Source organism: Hyla sarda, chromosome 7, assembly GCF_029499605.1.
Source record: "Hyla sarda isolate aHylSar1 chromosome 7, aHylSar1.hap1, whole genome shotgun sequence".
Classification (NCBI taxonomy): Eukaryota; Metazoa; Chordata; class Amphibia; order Anura; family Hylidae; genus Hyla; species Hyla sarda.
Window position 1 is genome coordinate 42,736,311 of NC_079195.1, and position 24,910 is coordinate 42,761,220.

Sequence of the window (24,910 nt, forward strand, 5' to 3'; positions counted from 1 at the left end):
CGCCCTGCAGACAAGGGAGGTGGTATTGTACTGTTAGATACTGATAAATATAACAATGAATGCCATAGACAATTAGCTGATACTAAAACCTATATGTTACTTAAATCTGATCCCACCCAAGATTTTATTAAAGCACTAAAGACACTTTGTGACGATGCACTTTCACTAGACATACTTACCTCCAAAGGACACGACTTTATTTTAGGCACTCAAGCGAGGACACCAGTTTTTTATTGTCTCCCAAAAATTCATAAAGATAATTTGAACCCTCCCGGCCGACCGATTGTATCCGGTATTGAATCTCTCACTTCCAATTTATCTCAGTATATAGACCGTTTTTTACAACCTTTTGTACAGTCGACTAATTTTTATCTTAAAGACACCACCCAAATTATTCAAATTTTAGAGAACGTTACATGGGAACCTGATTTTATACTAGCTTCCCTGGACATAAGTTCTCTATACACCGTCATTCAACACAAAGCCGGTCTAGAGGCAGTCAAATATTTTTTATTGAAGGGAGACATTTTACCAACCCAAATTGATTTTATTCTTGATTCTATCACTTTTATACTCACACATAACTATTTTTATTTTGAAGATGCCTTTTATCTACAGTTGACCGGCACAGCTATGGGCACGAGATTTGCGCCCAGTTATGCCAATCTATTCATGGCAGCCTGGGAGGATACCAGTATCTCTCCCAGGATAGGCGCGGATCTCGTGCTCTGGCGACGGTATATTGATGATATTTTATTCATATGGAAGGGACCTAGAGACTCTTTAGAGATTTTTATCCAGGAACTCAACACTAATTTGCTTAATCTAAATTTTACTCCCCATATTAGCACTGAATCTCTGGAATTTTTAGATCTTTTAATCACAGTAAATTCTCCAAAACTAATATGTAGTACGTATCACAAACCTGTATCCAAGAATAGTTTTATCCGTTTTAACAGCTGCCATCTTCCAAGGTGGCTTTTAAATGTTCCATTTAGCCAATATAGAAGACTAAAGCGCAATTGCACTTTAGAAACCCAATTTGAAGATGAGGCTCTTAAACTCACAGACCAATTCTTTGAAAAAGGATACCCACAACAAATTTTAGATAAATCCTTTTTAAAAACAAAAAACCTTGATAGAACTACTTTTTTTTACACAAACCAGAGATCCAGTGATATCAGAACCTGAAGCCAAAATCATTTTACCATTCAACAAAGATTATAAACAGATAGAAAAAATTCTAAAAAAGCATTGGCACCTTCTAAAAAATGATAAAATTATTGGCCAATATTTACCGTTGTATACACAAAAGCGGCCAATCTAGGGATCCAAATAGCCCCCACAATTAAACCCCCTTCCAAACAAGTAACATCAAACTGGTTTCAATCAATTGGTTTTAATAGATGTGGCACATGCCTAGGTTGCAGAACCACTAAATTCGCTAGAAAAAATTTAGAAGTCGTCTCCACATCCAATCATACATTCATGAAATCAAAGAGTGTCTAACTTGTAACAGCAAGGGTGTCATATACCTCATCCAGTGTAAGTGTGGTAAACAATGTATAGGACGCACTAAACGCCAGCTAAAAATCAGAATATCAGAACTTATCTATAACATTAAAAAAGGCATGAAATCCCATCCATTATCCCTTCATTTTCATGAGTCACTGTTACGCCTAGCGCTCCGGGTCCCCGCTCCTCCCCGGAGCGCTCACGGCGCCTTTCTCCCTGCAGCTCCCCGGTCAGCGCTGACCGGGAGCGCTGCCCTGTCATGGCCGTTGGGGATGCGATTCGCACAGCGGGACGCGCCCGCTCGCGAATCGCATCCCAGGTCACTTACCCGTTCCCGTCTCCTGCGGTCATGTGCTGGCGCGCGCGGCTCCGCTCTCTAGGGCGCGCGCGCGCCAGCTCCCTGAGACTTAAAGGGCCAGTGCACCAATGATTGGTGCCTGGCCCAATTAGCTTAATTGGTTCCCATCTGTTTCCTGGCTATATCTAGTCTCCTCCCTTGCACTTCCTTGCCGGATCTTGTTGCCCTAGAGCCTAGTGAAAGCGTTTTTGTGTGTTTATACCCTGTGTACCAGAACTTTGCTATCTCCCCTGACTACGAACCTTGCCGCCTGCCCCCGACCTTCTGCTACGTCCGACTTTGCTTCTGCCTACTCCCTTGTACCTCGCCTATCTTCAGCAGCCAGAGAGGTGAGCCGTTGCTAGTGGATACGACCTGGTCACTACCGCCGCAGCAAGACCATCCCGCTTTGCGGCGGGCTCTGGTGAAAACCTGTAGTGTCTTAGAACCGGTCCACTAGCACGGTCCTCGCTATCCCTCTCTGGCACAGAGGATCCACCTCCTGCCAGCCGGCATCGTGACAGTAGATCCGGCCATGGATCCCGCTGAAGTTCCTCTGCCTGTTGTCGCCGACCTCCCCACACTGGTCGCCCAGCAAGCCCGACAGATTGCCCAACAAGATCACCAGCTGTCGTACTTGACCACCATGACTCAGCAACTCCAGTCGCAGCTACAGCAGATTCAGTCTCAGCTACAGCAGCAGCAACCATCTCCTCCGCCAGCTCCTGCACCTCTTCCGCAGCGAGTGGCCACTCCTAGCCTCCGCCTGTCTTTGCCGGACAAATTTAATGGGGACTCTAAGTTTTGCCGTGGCTTTCTTTCCCAATGTTCCCTGCATCTGGAGATGATGTCGGATCAGTTTCCCACTGAAAGGTCTAAGGTGGCTTTCGTAGTCAGCCTCCTGTCTGGAAAAGCCCTGTCATGGGCCACACCGCTCTGGGACCGCAATGACCCCGTCACTGCCTCTGTACACTCCTTCTTCTCGGAAATTCGAAGTGTCTTTGAGGAACCTGCCCGAGCCTCTTCTGCTGAGACTGCCCTGCTGAACCTTGTCCAGGGTAATTTCTCCGTTGGCGAGTACGCCATACAATTCCGTACTCTTGCTTCTGAACTTTCCTGGAATAATGAGGCTCTCTGCGCGACCTTTAAAAAAGGCCTATCCAGCAACATTAAAGATGTTCTGGCCGCACGAGAGACTCCTGCTAGCCTGCATGAACTCATTCATCTAGCCACTCGCATTGACATGCGTTTTTCTGAGAGGCATCAAGAGCTCCGCCAGGAAAAAGACTTAGATCTCTGGCCACCTCTCCCACAGTCTCCACTGCAATCTGCGCCTAGGCCTCCCGCCGAGGAGGCCATGCAAGTGGATCGGTCTCGCCTGACCCTGGAAGAGAGGAATCGCCGTAAGGAAGAGAATCTTTGTTTGTACTGTGCCAGTACTGAACATTTTCTGGTGGATTGCCCAATCCGTCCTCCACGTCTGGGAAACGCACGCTCACACTCAGCTCTCGTGGGTGTGGCGTCTCTTGATGCCAAGTCGGCTTCTCCACGTCTCAAGGTACCTGTTCGGATTTCCACTTCAGCCAGCTCTCCCCTCTCAGCCGTGGCCTGTCTGGACTCTGGAGCTTCTGGGAATTTTATTCGGGAGTCCTTTGTGAATAAATTCCATATTCCGGTGACCCGTCTTGTCAAGCCACTCCGCATCTCCGCGGTCAACGGAGCCAGGTTGGACTGTACCATACGTTTCCGCACGGAGCCCCTTCTTATGAGCATCGGATCTCATCACGAGAGGATTGAACTTTTGGTCCTCCCCAATTGCACCTCGGAAATTCTCCTTGGACTTCCCTGGCTTCAACTTCATTCCCCAACCCTGGATTGGTCCACTGGGGAGATCAAGAGTTGGGGGTCCTCTTGTGCCAAGAACTGTCTAAAACCGGTTCCCAGTAACCCTTGCCGTAACTCTGTGGTTCCTCCTGTATCCGGTCCCCCTAAGGTCATTAAGGACTCTGCCTGCCACAGGAAATGCCCCTCCCCCCCTCCCAGGCAAGCTTCTGTGTCCCCTCATGGCCCTCGTCCTGGTGTCACACTGCCCCGTGCCAGGTCTCGCCCTCTGCCCTCTCTCCCCATTCCTACTCCTGCGGTTCTGCCTGCCGTTGAGGAATCCCTCCTTCCTTTCCCGGTGTCCTCATCCCAGGGGAGGCAGTTACCCGATAAAGAGAAGGGGAGACCTAAGGGGGGGGGTACTGTTACGCCTAGCGCTCCGGGTCCCCGCTCCTCCCCGGAGCGCTCACGGCGCCTTTCTCCCTGCAGCTCCCCGGTCAGCGCTGACCGGGAGCGCTGCCCTGTCATGGCCGTTGGGGATGCGATTCGCACAGCGGGACGCGCCCGCTCGCGAATCGCATCCCAGGTCACTTACCCGTTCCCGTCTCCTGCGGTCATGTGCTGGCGCGCGCGGCTCCGCTCTCTAGGGCGCGCGCGCGCCAGCTCCCTGAGACTTAAAGGGCCAGTGCACCAATGATTGGTGCCTGGCCCAATTAGCTTAATTGGTTCCCATCTGTTTCCTGGCTATATCTAGTCTCCTCCCTTGCACTTCCTTGCCGGATCTTGTTGCCCTAGAGCCTAGTGAAAGCGTTTTTGTGTGTTTATACCCTGTGTACCAGAACTTTGCTATCTCCCCTGACTACGAACCTTGCCGCCTGCCCCCGACCTTCTGCTACGTCCGACTTTGCTTCTGCCTACTCCCTTGTACCTCGCCTATCTTCAGCAGCCAGAGAGGTGAGCCGTTGCTAGTGGATACGACCTGGTCACTACCGCCGCAGCAAGACCATCCCGCTTTGCGGCGGGCTCTGGTGAAAACCTGTAGTGTCTTAGAACCGGTCCACTAGCACGGTCCTCGCTATCCCTCTCTGGCACAGAGGATCCACCTCCTGCCAGCCGGCATCGTGACAGTCACATAATAATAATCCTTCTGAATTGTCATTTTTTGCATTACATTCAGTTAAGAAATGTTGGAGAGGGAGTGATCCCATCCCACGTATGTCCCAGGCAGAAGCGAGGAAGAATCTTTGAATTTGACACATTGGTCCCTAAGGGCCTCAATGCCGAGATGGAACTTTTTGGATTTCTTTGAGATTCCCACCAGCGGGGTTTCACCCCATGGTCCATCACCGTCTGGTCGTTTATCGACACGATGATGCACCCTGGGGGCAACCCCGCGTGTGGACACCACGTCCATTATCTCTGCTTTATGATTTTTATGTCTTTTGTGATTGTTATATTATATACAATATTGGTACCTATTATTTATTCTGTCTCTTCCTAGATTTTACCATTTTTAATTTAATTTTTTATGCTACTTTTATGCTGTATTTTATATTGTATATTATTTATGTGTCCATTTTGCCTTTTATTCCCCCTTCTCTATTCCCCCCTTTTTCTATCTCTTCTATTTTCCTCTTTATTTCCCTGATATATATGAGCCATTCCACACATCATATTATATGTTCTTTATATCTAAGAATTTTTCATGTTCAATACAACTCTCTCTGCATCATATAATCCCTACATATTTGTATTTATTTATATATATTCATTTATTTATCATTTAATATTTCACATTATTTTTTCATATTCAGCTATATCTATATCTACAAACCAATGTAGTATTTTCCCCTTCATTCATTCATATCACTGTGATCTAATTCTTGACATCTATATTCCTTTTTTCATTCATTAATATATACCCTTCTTATTACTTTCATCTAATTACATTCATTCATTTACAGATATGCGATCATATTCTATTTAATATATCCTTTAGCCTTACATTTCTTTCCATCTTTACAATTTTATTCCACACATATTCACATCACCTCCACCTACATTTTTTTCACCTGTCTATTCCGGGTTTTCCTTCTAGTGACATCACCTGATTTTGCCTTATTTAAGCCTGCTCTGTATGTACTAGCCCCTTAATTTATCTTGGCTACTGAAGAATGCGACACTAGTCGTGAAACGCGTATAGCCCTTGGTATTTTACTACTGCCATATCCATCCCACCGGCTAATAGCCGCTATACCAGCCGATCCAGTCTTGACAGCGCTGCAGTACCCCGGTTTGAGGACCAGTGCAAATCGTGCGCAACTCACACTGCCCACGGACGCCGACTCACCTCTGCTGAAACTCCCCTATAGGCCGGCTGCCGATTCGTGCCAAGCAGAATGATTTTTTCAACGCACAAATATCCAAAGCCGGTTACTGCTGTACCGAAAGCGAGTGCTTGCCGCAGGAGAAGCGCACTCATACACTTACTGCTATTGCTCTCTGGAATCTGCCGTTTTCAGGGACACTCGACTGCCTACAAGCTCTGTCTACTCAGCGGTAAAGTATCGCTTTAATCCTATCGTTAACTGTATCAGCATTCTATTACAATTTTGTTACTTTTTGATACAATTACCGGCATTTTACTAACTTCTCCTCTCAACACTTTGATGAATGACATTTAAGTCTACCTCAATTCGCACATGTAAACTTGTGGAATCTGTCAAATTTTTGCTGTAAATTTTTTGCTACTATAGACTATTTTTTCTTCTTTTCTGAGATGGATGGCAATTTTTAGCATCATATTTTAGGACACTTTATTCGATATTTTTAATACCTGAGCAAGGGCCCTGCTCGGGTATTGATTGTATTATTAAAATTTAATAAATGTTTAAGATTATTTAATTCATTGTACACTTTCAGGCTTTTTATTACCATATTTATTTTTATTATCACTTTTATTGTCACCCCCTTTTCTCCTATTCCTTTTTTCTTTTTTTCCACTACCCCTTGAGGACTGGTTATATAATATTTTATTATTATATAATTTTTCTCTGCCTACTATTTGGTCTTTTGGGGTTCTTAGACCATACCAGTTAACCTCGGGTTAGAATATTGATTGAGCTGCACTAACTCTATTCTATATTCGAAGTTCTTGAAAAGGTCGGGCTGCGTCTGCCACAACTTTCCGCTGTTCCGGCGCCTTTTTGCCATCTTCACCACGTGGAACGCTGCTCTCCGCCATGTCTGTACTCTCCGGCTCCCTGTGCAGACTGAAGAGGTCACTGTGCATGGTGTCTTTTATAGTGGGCTTCCCCAAAATTGAGGCCGGCAGGAAGGATGTCATCGGTGAAGCCCAGACTTCCGGTCCTCCCAGAAACAACTCCTATGTCTCCAAGTTCCCTTTCGGTTGCGACACAGCAACTTGGCAGCCACGCTCAGGGGCGGAAGGGGCGCAGCGCGGGCCTTTTTCATGTGCTTCTCTGATAGCAGGTTGACTCCTCCCATGCTGACTGGACCAGAGGATCGTAGCATGAATTTGTTTAGCAGTTTACACATTCTTGCTGCGCATTAATTTTCGCCTCCCCCCTTACTTTTCGCGTGGCCCCCTTGCAAGTTGCACCACGCGGACCACTCTTGTACACGATAATGCGGTCTGCAACACATGAATAAAGTCCGTCCCTTTCTGGGGGGGAGTAAAACTTCACTAGTGGCAACAGCAGTAGGCACACACCTGAATCCTGTTTGTGCGATGCCAAGTAGGCTTGTGGTGGCTGAATTTGGGAACAAGCCTTGTGGGGGTGTAGGGAAGTTAGGGTGTTGCTGTTCAGTATAGTTAAGGGCGCTGTTAACCCTTGTCACTCGTGATGCCAGGGTGAGGGTTAAATGCTGTGTTTCTTGATAGGCCTATTGCCACCCTTCCCAAGAGCAATAGGTGATGCAGAAATAAAGGATTGTCCACAACCACTGTTAACTGAAAACTTGCAGGAACTTTTACTGAAGAATTTCGGTACATGCAGCAATAGTAACAGTCCAGATAACAGAGTCTCTATGCATATAGTTGAGCAGTGATTAACAGTCGGTTGGGATCAGATAAGCCCAATTTAGCTTCTGAAGAATTATATAGCAGAGATCCACCGGATTTAGGGGAGCATTTCGTTCCAGTGGTCTTGCGGTGAGTAGCAGGGAATTTCTTAGTCTATCCTCTATGTTAGAGGCCTAGGCCGCAAGGCTTTGGCCTAGTAAATCATCTTGTAAGCTGCGGAGGTCCTACCTCTTCCAGAGTCAGCAACCCAAGAGAGATGCTGCTTGCTTGGCAGCACAGGAACAAGAGAGAGATTAATGGCTGCAGCTCCCTTATATGGGCAGGGGGCTGAGCCGTTTTAGATTGGTCAATACAGCTGTCACTCACTGTTACAATGGATTGTGGGTGATCACATGACTAAACCACCAAAGGTCCTGTAGCAAAACCATAGAGTTATAACCTAATCACGTGACCCGCAGGTCCTGCTACGCTTGAATAGGTAGGCAATTAAATATATACATGTTTATATACTTATACGAACTTCTATACAGTCACTGACTAACCGAGGGGTGACAAGGGGAAAACTACAAAAGAGGGACCCCGACGTCCTAGGGACTCTGACTATGGGGACCTCCATAAAGGTAACGTATACAATACGGTACCGGGACACCACAAAAAAATTCTGTCAAATGTATTTATTTTACATTTAGGCAAATTTTTCTACCCATTGACTTAAATTGGTAGATAAATATGCAGCAGGGAATATGCAGCAAAATATGCCACAAAATACAGCATGTGTGACCCTACCCTAAGGCTATGTTCACACCTCTGGAATGTCCACACAGAAAATCTCTTTGCGGACATTCCGGAGAGTGCAGGTACCTAGGGGTATGCATATTATGCTGGGAATGCCCATCTCATAGACAGTTATGCATTCTGTGTCGAGTTTGTAGAAAGAATGAACAGGTTCATTCTTTCTGCAGACACAGAAAACTGAATTTTCTGGCATGGAAAGTCTGCTGAATACAATGGGACTCACAAAATGCTCTAATTTTGACACAGAAAATGTGCTGCTCTCCACATCCAAAACTCATTGCTCAAAACCCTGCTACCACTGAGTTCAAGGGAAGCTGGAAAACACTCCGCACATTTGTATGTTCCGGCAGGCAATAGGACCACTCGGAAACGGGCCGTGTCTGTAGACGGCAATGTATTTCCTAGCGGAATCCGCACAAAGATTAGACATATCTATTATTTCCACGAAAATTATGCTGTGTGCACAGTGCAGCAGAGTACCATTGAAATCAAAGAAAGTCTGCGAACATAGCCCAACAAGGGTGTATTGACACGTACAGTATGCTGCGCATATTTGAAGAGCAGGATTTGATGCTGCAGATTTGACGCTGTGTACAGTCATTTAGCTTACATTAAAGGAGATCTTCAGCTAAATTAACTTATCCACTCTCCAAAGGATAGGGGTTAAGTAGCTGATCGCAGGGGGTCCGACAGCTGGGGCCACCGGGATCCCCGAGACAGGACCCTGCGCTCATTGAGGAGCGTGTGCTGCAGCCGCCACGCACTCCATTCATTTCTATGGGAGCGTCGAAAAGACTCCAGTACAGCTTTCGGGCATCAGAGGCGCTCCCATAGAAATTAATGGAGCGCATGCTGTCTACTGGTAGATGACACGTGCTCCTCACTAAGAGCACCGGGGTCCTGTCCTCGAGCCCCAGTGGTCAAAGTGAAAGTGAAAGTATGACGGTTAGCTCAGTGGGCTGTTCGGGATAGCCGCGGCGAAATCGCGGCATCCCGAACAGCTTACAGGACAGTAGGAGGATCCCTACCTGCCTCCTCGCTGTCCGATCGCCGAATGACTGCTCATTGCCTGAGATCCAGGCCTGAGCAGTCAAGCGGCAGAATCATAGATCACTGGTTTCCTATGAGAAACCAGTGATCAATGTAAAAGATCAGTGTGTGCAGTGTTATAGGTCCCTATGGGAGCTATAACACTGCAAAAAAAAGTGAAAAAAAGGGAAGAAAGATCATTTAACCCCTTCCCTATTAAAAGTTTAAATCACCCCCCATTTCCCATAAAAAAAACCACAGTGTAAATAAAAATAAACATATGTGGTATCGCCGCAGAGTGGTGGTACCTTCGTCCTTTCCCAGGGCTGTCAATCAAGTATGGATGCCGCTCGGCCTGATAACTACTTAACCCCTTAAGGACACATGACGTTCTCATACGTCTCCATTTCTGAGTCCTTAAGGACACATGACGTATGAGAACGTCATGTGTTTTACCGGCCCCCCGCAACCATCAGCGGAGCCGGTGCCCGTTGCCTGCAGAAATCGTTCAGCAGGCATCGGGGAATATCGCCCAGGGGGGTCATGATGACCCCCCATGTCGGCGATGGCCGCAGATCGCTGGACAATTCATTCCAGCGATCTGCGGCGGATTCCGGGTCAATCGGGTCTCCAGTGACCCGGTGACCCGAAATTATTGGCTGATCGGGCCATCAGAGACGGCTCCGAACAGCCAGAGCCAGCAGGGGTGAGGTGGCACTGGTGCCACCTCATGATCGCCCTGATTCGTCGGCCGGATTACCGGCCGACCAATCAGGGTGCCTGCTGCGGGTGTCACTCCCGCAACCCGCTCCGCCCCTCTTCCGGAGGACGTGAGCGGGATGTGCACCCCGGGTGCTGGGGACCCCGATCCCCGGCGTCCCTGTTGGGATCGGGGCCCCAGGAGTGACGGTGGCGGCGGGACTGACCTGCGCGGCATGGAGCAGCAGCAGCAGTAGGAGGTGAGTGACAGCCTCCTGCTGTTGCTTAGCAACAGCTCCCAGCATGCAAAAAGGGCATGCTGGGAGCTGTAGTTATGCAACAGCAGGAGGCAGACCACCACAACTCCCAGCATTCCCTTATGGGCATGCTGGGACTTGTAGTTTTGCAACAGCTGGAGGCACATTTTTCTATGGAAAAGTGTACCTTCAGCTATTGTATAACTACAACTCCCAGCTTGCACAATCAGCTAAAGTGCATGCTGCGAGTTGTAGTGGTGCATCTGGTGGTTGCATAACTACAACTCCCAGCATGCCCGTTGGCTGTCGGTGACTGCTGAGAGTTGTAGTTTTGCAACAGCTGAAGGCACACTGAGTTAAGTAGCAAACCAGTGTGTCTCCAGCTGTTGCATAACTACAATCCCCAGCATCCCCAGCCAAAGTAGTATGCCTCCGGCTGTTGCATAACTGCAAGACCCAGCATGCCCTTCCGCTGTCCGTACATGCGGGAGGTTGTAGCTTTTGCAACAGCTGAAGGCACACTGGTTGCAAAACACTGAGTTTGTTACCAAACTCGATGTTTCACAACCAGTGTGCCTCCAGCTGTTGCAAAACTACAACTCCCAGCATGCACTGATAGACCGTACATGCTGGGAGTTGTAGTTTTGCAACAGCTGGATGTCCACCCCCCCCCCAATGTGAATGTACAGGGTACACTCACATGGGCGGAGGATTACAGTAAGTATCCGGCTGCAAGTTTGAGCTGCGTCAAATTTTCTGCCGCAGCTCAAACTGCCAGCGAGAAACTACTGTGAACCCCCGCCCGTGTGACTGTACCCTAAAAACACTACACTACACTAACACAAAATAAAATAAAAAGTAAAAAAACACTACATATACACATACCCCTATACAACCCCCCTCCCCTCCCCAATAAAAATGAAAAACGTCTGGTACGCCACTGTTTCCAAAACGGAGCCTCCAGCTGTTGCAAAACAACTACTCCCAGTATTGCCAGATAGCCGTTGACTGTCTAGGCATGCTGGGAGTTTTACAACAGCTGGAGGCACCCTGTTTGGGAATCACTGGCGTAGAATACACCTATGTCCACCCCTATGTAAGTCCCTAATTTAGGCCTCAAATGCGCATGGCGCTCTCACTTTGGAGCCCTGTCGTATTTCAAGGCAACAGTTGAGGGCCACATATGGGGTATCACCGTACTCGGGAGAAATTGCCTAACAAATTTTGGGGGGTATTTTCTGCTATTACCCTTTTAAAAAAAGTAAAATTTTTGGGAAAACAAGCATTTTAGGTAAAAAAAAAGATATTTTTTTTACATATGCAAAAGTCGTGAAACACCTGTAGGGTATTAAGGTTCAAATTACCCCTTGTTACGTTCCCCGAGGGGTCTAGTTTCCAAAATGGTATGCCATGAGGTTTTTTTTTTTTGCTGTCCTGGCACCATAGGGGCTTCCTAAATGCGGCATGCCCCCAGAGCAAAATTCGCTTTCAAAAAGCCAAATGTGACTCCTTCTCTTCTGAGACCTGTAGTGCGCCAGCAGAGCACTTTTCACCCCCATGCGAGGTGTTTTCTGAATCGGGAGAAATTGGGCTTCAAATTTTGGGGGGGTATTTTCTGCTATTACCCTTTTTAAAATTGTAAACATTTTGGGAAACCAAGCATTTTAGGTAAAAAAAATATATATTTTTTTACATATGCAAAAGTTGTGAAACACCTGTAGGGTATTAAGGTTCACATTACCCCTTGTTACGTTCCCCGAGGGGTCTAGTTTCCAAAATGGTATGCCATGTGTTTTTTTTTGCTGTTCTGGCACCATAGGGGCTTCCTAAATGCGGCATGCCCCCAGAGCAAAATTTGCTTTCAAAAAGCCAAATGTTACTCCTTCTCTTCTGAGACCTGTAGTGCACCAGCAGAGCACTTTTCACCCCCATATGGGGTGTTTTCTGAATCGGGAGAAATTGGGCTTCAAATTTTGGGGGGTATTTTCCGCTATTACCCTTTTTAAAAATGTAAACATTTTGGGAAACTAAGCATTTTAGGTAAAAAATATATATATTTTTTTTACATATGCAAAAGTCGTGAATCACCTGTGGGGTATTAAGGTTCACTTTACCCCTTGTTACGTTCCCCGAGGGGTCTAGTTTCCAAAATGGTATGCCATGTGTTTTTTTTGCTGTCCTGGCACCATAGGGGCTTCCTAAATGCGGCATGCCCCCCCAAAAACCATTTGCCGCTCCTTCCCTTCTGAGCCCTCTACTGTGCCCGCCGAACAATTTACATAGACATATGAGGTATGTGCTTACTCGAGAGAAATTGGGTTTCAAATACAAGTAAAAATTTTCTCCTTTTTACCCCTTGCAAAAATTCAAAAATTGGGTCTACAAGAACATGCGAGTGTAAAAAATGAAGATTTTGAATTTTCTCCTTCACTTTGCTGCTATTCCTGTGAAACACCTAAAGGGTTAATACACTTACTGAATGTCATTTTGAATACTTTGGGGGATGTAGTTTTTATAATGGGGTCATTTGTGGGGTATTTCTAATATGAAGACCCTTCAAATCCACTTCAAAACTGAACTGGTCCCTGAAAAATAGTGAGTTTGAAAATTTTGTGAAAAATTTCAAAATTGCTGCTGAACTTTGAAGCCCTCTGGTGTCTTCCAAAAGTAAAAACTCATAAATTTTATGATGCGAACATAAAGTAGACATATTGTAAATGTGAACCCCAAAAAAAATTATTTTGAATATCCATTTTCCTTACAAGCAGAGAGCTTCAAAGTTAGAAAAATGCTAAATTTTCATTTTTTCCATCAAATTTAGGGATTTTTCACCAAGAAAGGATGCAAGTTACCATAAAATTTTACCACTATGTTAAAGTAGAATATGTCACGAAAAAACTGTCTCGGAATCAGAATGATAACTAAAAGCATTCCAGAGTTATTAATGTTTAAAGTGACAGTGGTCAGAATGGCAAAAAACGCTCCGGTCCTAAAGGTATAAAATGGCCTGGTCCTTAACCTCTTAAGGACCCATGACGTATGCATACGTCATGAGTCCCATTCCTGCGATATAACGCGGGGTCACACGGTGACCCCGCATTATATCGCGGCGGGCCCAGCGTCATAGTGAAGCCGGGACCCGCCTCTAATAGCGCGCGGCACTGATCGATGTGCCGCGCGCTATTAACCCTTTAGCCGCGCGCTCAAAGCTGAGCCGCGCGGCTAAAAACGAAAGTAAAAGTGCCCGGTTAGCTCAGGGAGCTGTTCGGGATCGCCGCTGTATAATCGCAGCATCCCGAACAGCTGTAGCACAGGAGGAGGTCTCTTACCTTCCTTCCTGCAGTCCGATCGCCGATTGAATGCTTCAAGCCTGACATCCAGGCTTGAGCATTCAATCGCCGAAAACACTGATTGATCCATTCCTATGGAGATGAATCAATCAGTGTTAAAGATCAGTTAATTCAATGTTATAGCCCCCCCTATAGGAGCTATAATATTGCATAAGAAAAGTGTAAAAAAATCATTAACCCTTTCAATTATCCCTTCCCCTAATAAAAGTTTGAATCACCCGGCATTTCCAAAAATAAAAAAAACATTATGTAAATAATAATAAAAATAAACATATGTGGTATCGCCGCGTGCGGAAATGTCCGAATTATAAAAATATACCGCTTTTTAAACCGCTCGTTCAATGGCGTACGCGCAAAAAAATTCCAAAGTCCAAAATAGCGCATTTTTGATCACTTTTTATACCACAAAAAAGTGAATAAAAAGTGATCAAAAAGTCTGATCAGAACATAAATGGTACCGCTAAAAACTTCAGATGACGGCGCAAAAAATGAGTCCTCAAAGTGCCCTGAACACAGAAAAATAAAAAAGTTATAGGGGTCAGAAGATGACCATTTTAAACGTATAAATTTTCCTGCATGTATTCATGATTTTTTTCCGAAGTGATACAAAATCAAACCTATACAAGTAGGGTATCATTTTAACCGTATGGACCTACAGAATAAAGAAAAGGTGTCATTTTTGACAGAAAATGTACTGCGTAAAAACAGAAGCCCCCAAAACTTACAAAATAGTGTTTTTTCATCAATTTTGTCGCACATTGATTTTTTTTCCCGTTTCACCGTAGATTTTTGGGTAAAATGACTAATGTCATTACAAAGTAGAATTAGTGACGCAAAAATTAAGCCATTATATATAATTTTAGGTGAAAATTTTTAAGAGTTATGATTTTTTAAAGTTAAGGAGGAAAAATTGAAAATGAAAAAACGGAAAAAGCCCGGGTCCTTAAGGGGTTAAGGCTTATTGGCATATGGGGCGGGAAAAATGTTCAACTCCTTTTCTGCACTATAGCGGACGCTCAGGAAAACATCCGGACATTGTGAGAGACTTTATTTTATCCTATATAAAAATCTTCAGATTTAAAGGGAACCTGTCACAATGATTTCACCCTGATCACGGCACAAAAAAATGAGCCCTCATACATCCCCAAAAGGGGACAATTTTAAGCATACAAATTTCCGGACCAAAAATAGTAAAATAAAACAAAACCTATATAAATTGGGCATCGTTGTAATCGTAGGGACTAAAGATGAGCGAACTTACAGTAAATTCGATTCGTCACGAACTTCTCGGCTCGGCAGTTGATGACTTTTCCTGCATAAATTAGTTCAGCTTTCAGGTGCTCCGATGGGCTGGAAAAGGTGGATACCGTCCTAGGAGACTCTTTCCTAGTAATGTATCCACCTTTTCCAGCCCACGGGAGCACCTGAAGGCTGAACTAATTTATGCAGGATAAGTCATCAACTGCCGAGCCGAGAAGTTCGTGACTAATCGAATTTACTGTAAGTTCGCTCATCTCTAGTAGGGACATAAAGATAACCTGTCATTTTTACAGAAAATTACACTGTATAATTTGCAAAACTTCGGCAGTCCGGGCATGCTGGGAGTTGTAGTTTTGCAACAGCTGAAGGCACACTGGTTGGGAAACACTACCCTATTCTAAAGGGAATTAAAACTGGTTAAACGTGAACTTTCAGGTGTTTATGGACTGAGGAGAACACAGAAATAAACATAGGTCAGTAGGGGCCCCGCACTGCACTGTAAACGCGGCCCGATAAACTCCAAGTCACATGACCTCAATGTTCGAGTTCCAGACAGTCTCTGCTGTCAATAAAGTTATTCAGAAAAAAAAAAAAAGCCTGAAGACGTGGTAACGGGAGCACGTAGTGCCGGCTGGCTGCTTCCGGGTGTGGAGAATAGAGGCATCTTATGTAGCTGTCTGTATGGGCACACGGTCTGTGACAGGAGCGCCTGGCAGCGGCAATTCATACTGAGCGGAAATACATCTGACAGGTTAAACAAGGTAGATTAGTAGATCGTATAAGGCTCCTACAGGTACCATGCTCCCCCCCTATAGGAGCCCCCGTGTACAGGTACCATGCTCCCCCCTATAGGAGCCCCCGTGTACAGGTACCATGCACCCCCCTATAGGAGCCCCCGTGTACAGCTACCATGCCACCCCCCCCTATAGGAGCCCCCGTGTACAGGTGCCATGCTCCCCCCCTATAGGAGCCCCCGTGTACAGGTGCCATGCCCCCCCTATAGGAGCCCCCGTGTACAGGTACCATGCTCCCCCCCCCATAGGAGCCCCCGTGTACAGGTACCATGCTCCCCCCTATAGGAGCCCCTTGTACAGGTACCATGCTCCCCCCCCCATAGGAGCCCCCGTGTACAGGTACCATGCCACCCCCCCCTATAGGAGCTCCCGTGTACAGGTACCATGCCCCCCCCCTATAGGAGCCCCCGTGTACAGGTGCCATGCTCCCCCCCCCCATAGGAGCCCCCGTGTACAGGTACCATGCTCCCCCCCTATAGGAGCTCCCGTGTACAGCTACCATGCCACCCCCCCCTATAGGAGCCCCCGTGTACAGGTGCCATGCTCCCCCCCTATAGGAGCCCCCGTGTACAGGTACCATGCTCCCCCCCCCATAGGAGCCCCCGTGTACAGGTACCATGCTCCCCCCCCATAGGAGCCCCCGTGTACAGGTACCATGCTCCCCCCTATAGGAGCCCCTTGTACAGGTACCATGCTCCCCCCCCCATAGGAGCCCCCGTGTACAGGTACCATGCCACCCCCCCCTATAGGAGCCCCCGTGTACAGGTGCCATGCTCCCCCCCTATAGGAGCCCCGTGTACAGGTACCATGCTCCCCCCCCCATAGGAGCCCCCGTGTACAGGTACCATGCTCCCCCCTATAGGAGCCCCTTGTACAGGTACCATGCTCCCCCCTATAGGAGCCCCTTGTACAGGTACCATGCTCCCCCCTATAGGAGCTCCCGTGTACAGGTACCATGCCCCCCCCCTATAGGAGCCCCCGTGTACAGGTGCCATGCTCCCCCTATAGGAGCCCCTTGTACAGGTACCATGCTCCCCCCTATAGGAGCTCCCGTGTACAGGTACCATGCCCCCCCCCTATAGGAGCCCCCGTGTACAGGTGCCATGCTCCCCCCTATAGGAGCCCCCGTGTACAGGTACCATGCACCCCCTATAGGAGCCCCCGTGTACAGGTACCATGCTCCCCCTATAGGAGCCCCCGTGTACAGGTACCATGCCCCCCCCCCTATAGGAGCTCCCGTGTACAGGTGCCATGCTCCCCCTCTATAGGAGCCCCCGTGTACAGGTACCATGCCCCCCCCCTATAGGAGCCCCGTGTACAGGTACCATGCCCCCCCCCTATAGGAGCCCCGTGTACAGGTACCATGCTCCCCCTATAGGAGCCCCCGTGTACAGGTGCCATGCCCCCCCCTATAGGAGCCCCCGTGTACAAGTGCCATGCCCCCCCCCTATAGGAGCCCCCGTGTACAGGCGCCATGCCCCCCCCCTATAGGAGCCCCCGTGTACAGGCGCCATGCCCCCCCCCTATAGGAGCCCCCGTGTACAGGTGCCATGCCCCCCCCCTATAGGAGCCCCCATATACAGGTGCCATGCCCCCCCTATAGGAGCCCCCATATACAGGTGCCATGCCCCCCCTATAGGAGCCCCCATATACAGGTGCCATGCCCCCCCTATAGGAGCCCCCATATACAGGTGCCATGCCCCCCCCTATAGGAGCCCCCGTGTACAGGTGCCATGCCCCCCCCTATAGGAGCCCCCGTGTACAGGTGCCATGCCCCCCCCTATAGGAGCCCCCGTGTACAGGTACCATGTCCCCCCTATAGGAGCCCCTTGTACAGGTACCATGTCCCCCCCCCCTATAGGAGCCCCGTGTACAGGTGCCATGCTCCCCCCTATAGGAGCCCCGTGTACAGGTACCATGTCCCCCCTATAGGAGCCCCTTGTACAGGTACCATGTCCCCCCCCCTATAGGAGCCCCGTGTACAGGTGCCATGCTCCCCCCTATAGTAGCCTCTGTGTACAGGTACCATGCTCCCTCCTATAGGAGCCCCCGTGTACAGGTACCATGCTCCCCCCTATAGTAGCCTCTGTGTACAGGTACCATGCTCCCCCCTATAGGAGCCCCCGTGTACAGGTACCATGCTCCCCCCTATAGGAGCCCCCGTGTACGGGTACCATGCACCCCCTATAGGAGCCTCCGTGTATGGGTACCATGCCCCCCCTATAGGAGCCCCCGTGTACGGGTACCATGCACCCCCCTATAGGAGCCCCCGTGTACGGGTGCCATGCTCCCCCCTATAGGAGCCCCCGTGTACGGGTACCATGCTCCCCCCTATAGGAGCCCCCGTGTACGGGTACCATGCACCCCCCTATAGGAGCCCCCGTGTACGGGTGCCATGCACCCCCCTATAGGAGCCCCCGTGTACAGGTGCCATGCTCCCCCCTATAGGAGCCCCCGTGTACAGGTGCCATGCTCCCCCCTATAGGAGCCCCCGTGTACAGGTGCCATGCTCCCCCCTATAGGAGCCCCCGTGTACAGGTGCCATGCTCCCCCCTATAGGAGCCCCCGTGTACAGGTGCCATGCTCCCCCCTATAGGAGCCCCCGTGTACAGGTGCCATGCCCCCCCCTATAGGAGCCCCCGTGTACAGGTACCATGCTCCCCCCTATAGGAGCCCCCGTGTACAGGTACCATGCTCCCCCCTATAGGAGCCCCCGTGTACAGGTGCCATGCTCCCCCCTATAGGAGCCCCCGTGTACAGGTGCCATGCACCCCCTATAGGAGCCCCCGTGTACAGGTGCCATGCCCCCCCCCTATAGGAGCCCCCGTGTACAGGTGCCATGCCCACCCCTATAGGAGCCCCCGTGTACAGGTGCCATGCTCCCCCCTATAGGATCCCCCGTGTACAGGTGCCATGCTCCCCCCTATAGGAGCCCCCGTGTACAGGTGCCATGCTCCCCCCTATAGGAGCCCCCGTGTACAGGTACCATGCTCCCCCCTATAGGAGCCCCTTGTACAGGTACCATGTCCCCCCCCTATAGGAGCCCCGTGTACAGGTGCCATGCTCCCCCCTATAGTAGCCTCTGTGTACAGGTGCCATGCTCCCCCCTATAGTAGCCTCTGTGTACAGGTACCATGCTCCCCCTATAGGAGCCCCCGTGTACAGGTGCCATGCTCCCCCCTATAGGAGCCCCCGTGTACAGGTGCCATGCTCCCCCCTATAGGAGCCCCCGTGTACAGGTGCCATGCTCCCCCCTATAGGAGCCCCCGTGTACAGGTGCCATGCTCCCCCCTATAGGAGCCCCCGTGTACAGGTACCATGCTCCCCCCTATAGGAGCCCCCGTGTACAGGTGCCATGCTCCCCCCTATAGGAGCCCCGTGTACAGGTGCCATGCCCCCCCCTATAGGAGCCCCCGTGTACAGGTGCCATGCTCCCCCCTATAGGAGCCCCGTGTACAGGTGCCATGCTCCCCCCTATAGGAGCCCCCGTGTACAGGTACCATGCTCCCCCCTATAGGAGCCCCTTGTACAGGTACCATGTCCCCCCCCCCCTATAGGAGCCCCCGTGTACAGGTACCATGCTCCCCCCTATAGGAGCCCCCGTGTACAGGTACCATGCTCCCCCCTATAGGAGCCCCCGTGTACAGGTGCCATGCTCCCCCCTATAGGAGCCCCCGTGTACAGGTGCCATGCTCCCCCCTATAGGAGCCCCCGTGTACAGGTGCCATGCCCCCCCCTATAGGAGCCCCTTGTACAGGTACCATGTCCCCCCCCCCCTATAGGAGCCCCCGTGTACAGGTACCATGCTCCCCCCTATAGGAGCCCCCGTGTACAGGTACCATGCTCCCCCCTATAGGAGCCCCCGTGTACAGGTGCCATGCTCCCCCCTATAGGAGCCCCCGTGTACAGGTGCCATGCTCCCCCCTATAGGAGCCCCCGTGTACAGGTGCCATGCCCCCCCCTATAGGAGCCCCGTGTACAGGTGCCATGCTCCCCCCTATAGGAGCCCCGTGTACAGGTGCCATGCCCCCCCCTATAGGAGCCCCGTGTACAGGTGCCATGCCCCCCCTATAGGAGCCCCCGTGTACAGGTGCCATGCCCCCCCTATAGGAGCCCCCGTGTACAGGTACCATGCTCCCCCCTATAGGAGCCCCCGTGCACAGTTACCATGCTCCCCCCCCTATAGTAGCCCCCGTGTACAGGTGCCATGCTCCCCCCTATAGGAGCCCCGTGTACAGGTGCCATGCCCCCCCCCTATAGGAGCCCCCGTGTACAGGTGCCATGCTCCCCCTCTATAGGAGCCCCGTGTACAGGTGCCATGCCCCCCCCTATAGGAGCCCCTGTGTACAGGTGCCATGCTCCCCCCTATAGGAGCCCCGTGTACAGGTACCATGTCCCCCCTATAGGAGCCCCTTGTACAGGTACCATGCCCCCCCCCCCCCCTATAGGAGCCCCGTGTACAGGTACCATGCCCCCCCCCTATAGGAGCCCCCGTGTACAGGTGCCATGCTCCCCCCTATAGGAGCCCCCGTGTACAGGTACCATGCACCCCCTATAGGAGCCCCCGTGTACAGGTACCATGCTCCCCCTATAGGAGCCCCCGTGTACAGGTATCATGCCCCCCCCCCCTATAGGAGCTCCCGTGTACAGGTGCCATGCTCCCCCTCTATAGGAGCCCCCGTGTACAGGTACCATGCCCCCCCCCCTATAGGAGCCCCGTGTACAGGTACCATGCCCCCCCCCTATAGGAGCCCCGTGTACAGGTACCATGCTCCCCCTATAGGAGCCCCCGTGTACAGGTGCCATGCCCCCCCCTATAGGAGCCCCCGTGTACAAGTGCCATGCTCCCCCCTATAGGAGCCCCGTGTACAGGCGCCATGCCCCCCCCCTATAGGAGCCCCCGTGTACAGGCGCCATGCCCCCCCCCTATAGGAGCCCCCGTGTACAGGTGCCATGCCCCCCCCCTATAGGAGCCCCCATATACAGGTGCCATGCCCCCCCTATAGGAGCCCCCATATACAGGTGCCATGCCCCCCCTATAGGAGCCCCCATATACAGGTGCCATGCCCCCCCTATAGGAGCCCCCATATACAGGTGCCATGCCCCCCCCTATAGGAGCCCCCGTGTACAGGTGCCATGCCCCCCCCTATAGGAGCCCCCGTGTACAGGTGCCATGCCCCCCCCTATAGGAGCCCCCGTGTACAGGTACCATGTCCCCCCTATAGGAGCCCCTTGTACAGGTACCATGTCCCCCCCCCCTATAGGAGCCCCGTGTACAGGTGCCATGCTCCCCCCTATAGGAGCCCCGTGTACAGGTACCATGTCCCCCCTATAGGAGCCCCTTGTACAGGTACCATGTCCCCCCCCCTATAGGAGCCCCGTGTACAGGTGCCATGCTCCCCCCTATAGTAGCCTCTGTGTACAGGTACCATGCTCCCTCCTATAGGAGCCCCCGTGTACAGGTACCATGCTCCCCCCTATAGTAGCCTCTGTGTACAGGTACCATGCTCCCCCCTATAGGAGCCCCCGTGTACAGGTACCATGCTCCCCCCTATAGGAGCCCCCGTGTACGGGTACCATGCACCCCCTATAGGAGCCTCCGTGTATGGGTACCATGCCCCCCCTATAGGAGCCCCCGTGTACGGGTACCATGCACCCCCCTATAGGAGCCCCCGTGTACGGGTGCCATGCTCCCCCCTATAGGAGCCCCCGTGTACGGGTACCATGCTCCCCCCTATAGGAGCCCCCGTGTACGGGTACCATGCACCCCCCTATAGGAGCCCCCGTGTACGGGTGCCATGCACCCCCCTATAGGAGCCCCCGTGTACAGGTGCCATGCTCCCCCCTATAGGAGCCCCCGTGTACAGGTGCCATGCTCCCCCCTATAGGAGCCCCCGTGTACAGGTGCCATGCTCCCCCCTATAGGAGCCCCCGTGTACAGGTGCCATGCTCCCCCCTATAGGAGCCCCCGTGTACAGGTGCCATGCTCCCCCCTATAGGAGCCCCCGTGTACAGGTGCCATGCCCCCCCCTATAGGAGCCCCCGTGTACAGGTACCATGCTCCCCCCTATAGGAGCCCCCGTGTACAGGTACCATGCTCCCCCCTATAGGAGCCCCCGTGTACAGGTGCCATGCTCCCCCCTATAGGAGCCCCCGTGTACAGGTGCCATGCACCCCCTATAGGAGCCCCCGTGTACAGGTGCCATGCCCCCCCCCTATAGGAGCCCCCGTGTACAGGTGCCATGCCCACCCCTATAGGAGCCCCCGTGTACAGGTGCCATGCTCCCCCCTATAGGATCCCCCGTGTACAGGTGCCATGCTCCCCCCTATAGGAGCCCCCGTGTACAGGTGCCATGCTCCCCCCTATAGGAGCCCCCGTGTACAGGTACCATGCTCCCCCCTATAGGAGCCCCTTGTACAGGTACCATGTCCCCCCCCTATAGGAGCCCCGTGTACAGGTGCCATGCTCCCCCCTATAGTAGCCTCTGTGTACAGGTGCCATGCTCCCCCCTATAGTAGCCTCTGTGTACAGGTACCATGCTCCCCCTATAGGAGCCCCCGTGTACAGGTGCCATGCTCCCCCCTATAGGAGCCCCCGTGTACAGGTGCCATGCTCCCCCCTATAGGAGCCCCCGTGTACAGGTGCCATGCTCCCCCCTATAGGAGCCCCCGTGTACAGGTGCCATGCTCCCCCCTATAGGAGCCCCCGTGTACAGGTACCATGCTCCCCCCTATAGGAGCCCCCGTGTACAGGTGCCATGCTCCCCCCTATAGGAGCCCCGTGTACAGGTGCCATGCCCCCCCCTATAGGAGCCCCCGTGTACAGGTGCCATGCTCCCCCCTATAGGAGCCCCGTGTACAGGTGCCATGCTCCCCCCTATAGGAGCCCCCGTGTACAGGTACCATGCTCCCCCCTATAGGAGCCCCTTGTACAGGTACCATGTCCCCCCCCCCCCTATAGGAGCCCCCGTGTACAGGTACCATGCTCCCCCCTATAGGAGCCCCCGTGTACAGGTACCATGCTCCCCCCTATAGGAGCCCCCGTGTACAGGTGCCATGCTCCCCCCTATAGGAGCCCCCGTGTACAGGTGCCATGCTCCCCCCTATAGGAGCCCCCGTGTACAGGTGCCATGCCCCCCCCTATAGGAGCCCCGTGTACAGGTGCCATGCTCCCCCCTATAGGAGCCCCGTGTACAGGTGCCATGCCCCCCCCTATAGGAGCCCCGTGTACAGGTGCCATGCCCCCCCTATAGGAGCCCCCGTGTACAGGTGCCATGCCCCCCCTATAGGAGCCCCCGTGTACAGGTACCATGCTCCCCCCTATAGGAGCCCCCGTGCACAGTTACCATGCTCCCCCCCCTATAGTAGCCCCCGTGTACAGGTGCCATGCTCCCCCCTATAGGAGCCCCGTGTACAGGTGCCATGCCCCCCCCCTATAGGAGCCCCCGTGTACAGGTGCCATGCTCCCCCTCTATAGGAGCCCCGTGTACAGGTGCCATGCCCCCCCCTATAGGAGCCCCTGTGTACAGGTGCCATGCTCCCCCCTATAGGAGCCCCGTGTACAGGTACCATGTCCCCCCTATAGGAGCCCCTTGTACAGGTACCATGCCCCCCCCCCCCCCCCCTATAGGAGCCCCGTGTACAGGTGCCATGCCCCCCCCTATAGGAGCCCCTGTGTACAGGTGCCATGCTCCCCCCTATAGGAGCCCCGTGTACAGGTACCATGTCCCCCCTATAGGAGCCCCTTGTACAGGTACCATGCCCCCCCCCCCCCTATAGGAGCCCCCGTGTACAGGTACCATGCTCCCCCCTATAGGAGCCCCCGTGTACAGGTACCATGCTCCCCCCTATAGGAGCCCCCGTGTACAGGTGCCATGCTCCCCCCTATAGGAGCCCCCGTGTACAGGTGCCATGCTCCCCCCTATAGGAGCCCCGTGTACAGGTGTCATGCCCCCCCCTATAGGAGCCCCGTGTACAGGTGCCATGCTCCCCCCTATAGGAGCCCCGTGTACAGGTGCCATGCTCCCCCCTATAGGAGCCCCGTGTACAGGTGCCATGCCCCCCCCCCTATAGGAGCCCCCGTGTACAGGTGCCATGCCCCCCCCTATAGGAGCCCCCGTGTACAGGTACCATGCTCCCCCCTATAGGAGCCCCCGTGTACAGGTACCATGCTCCCCCCCTATAGTAGCCCCCGTGTACAGGTACCATGCTCCCCCCCTATAGTAGCCCCCGTGTACAGGTACCATGCTCCCCCCTATAGGAGCCCCCTTGTACAGGTACCATGCTCCCCCCTATAGGAGCCCCCGTGTACAGGTGCCATGCTCCCCCCTATAGGAGCCCCCGTGTACAGGTACCATGCTCCCCCCTATAGGAGCCCCCGTGTACAGGTACCATGCTCCCCCCTATGGGAGCCCCTGTGTACAGGTACCATGCCCCCCCTATAGGAGCCCCCGTGTACAGGTACCATGCCCCCCCCTATAGGAGCCCCCGTGTACAGGTGCCATACTCCCCCCTATGGGAGCCCCCGTGTACAGGTACCATGCTCCCCCCTATGGGAGCCCCTGTGTACAGGTACCATGCCCCCCCTATAGGAGCCCCCGTGTACAGGTACCATGCTCCCCCCTATAGGAGCCCCCGTGTACAGGTACCATGCTCCCCCCTATGGGAGCCCCTGTGTACAGGTACCATGCCCCCCCTATAGGAGCCCCCGTGTACAGGTACCATGCCCCCCCCTATAGGAGCCCCCGTGTACAGGTACCATGCCCCCCCCTATAGGAGCCCCCGTGTACAGGTACCATGCTCCCCCCTATGGGAGCCCCTGTGTACAGGTACCATGCCCCCCCTATAGGAGCCCCCGTGTACAGGTACCATGCCCCCCCCTATAGGAGCCCCCATGTACAGGTACCATGCTTCCCCCTATAGGAGCCCCGTGTACAGGTACCATGTCCCCCCCTTATAGGAGCCCCCGGGTGCAGATACCATGCTTCCCCTGTAGGGGCCCCCAGGTA

The 24,910-nt window shown here is 52.1% G+C and overlaps 1 protein-coding gene across 1 annotated transcript in view; it reads left to right on the forward strand.

Moving 5' to 3' along the window:
* The first annotated feature begins 15,726 nt into the window (after nucleotides 1-15,726).
* Nucleotides 15,727-24,910, forward strand: part of ENTPD7 (ectonucleoside triphosphate diphosphohydrolase 7) — a 47,478-nt gene continuing 38,294 nt past the window's right edge. The window contains exon 1 of the mRNA XM_056528993.1: nucleotides 15,727-15,869. The gene's annotated coding sequence lies outside the window, so the exon portion shown is untranslated. The remainder of the gene's footprint in view (nucleotides 15,870-24,910) is intronic.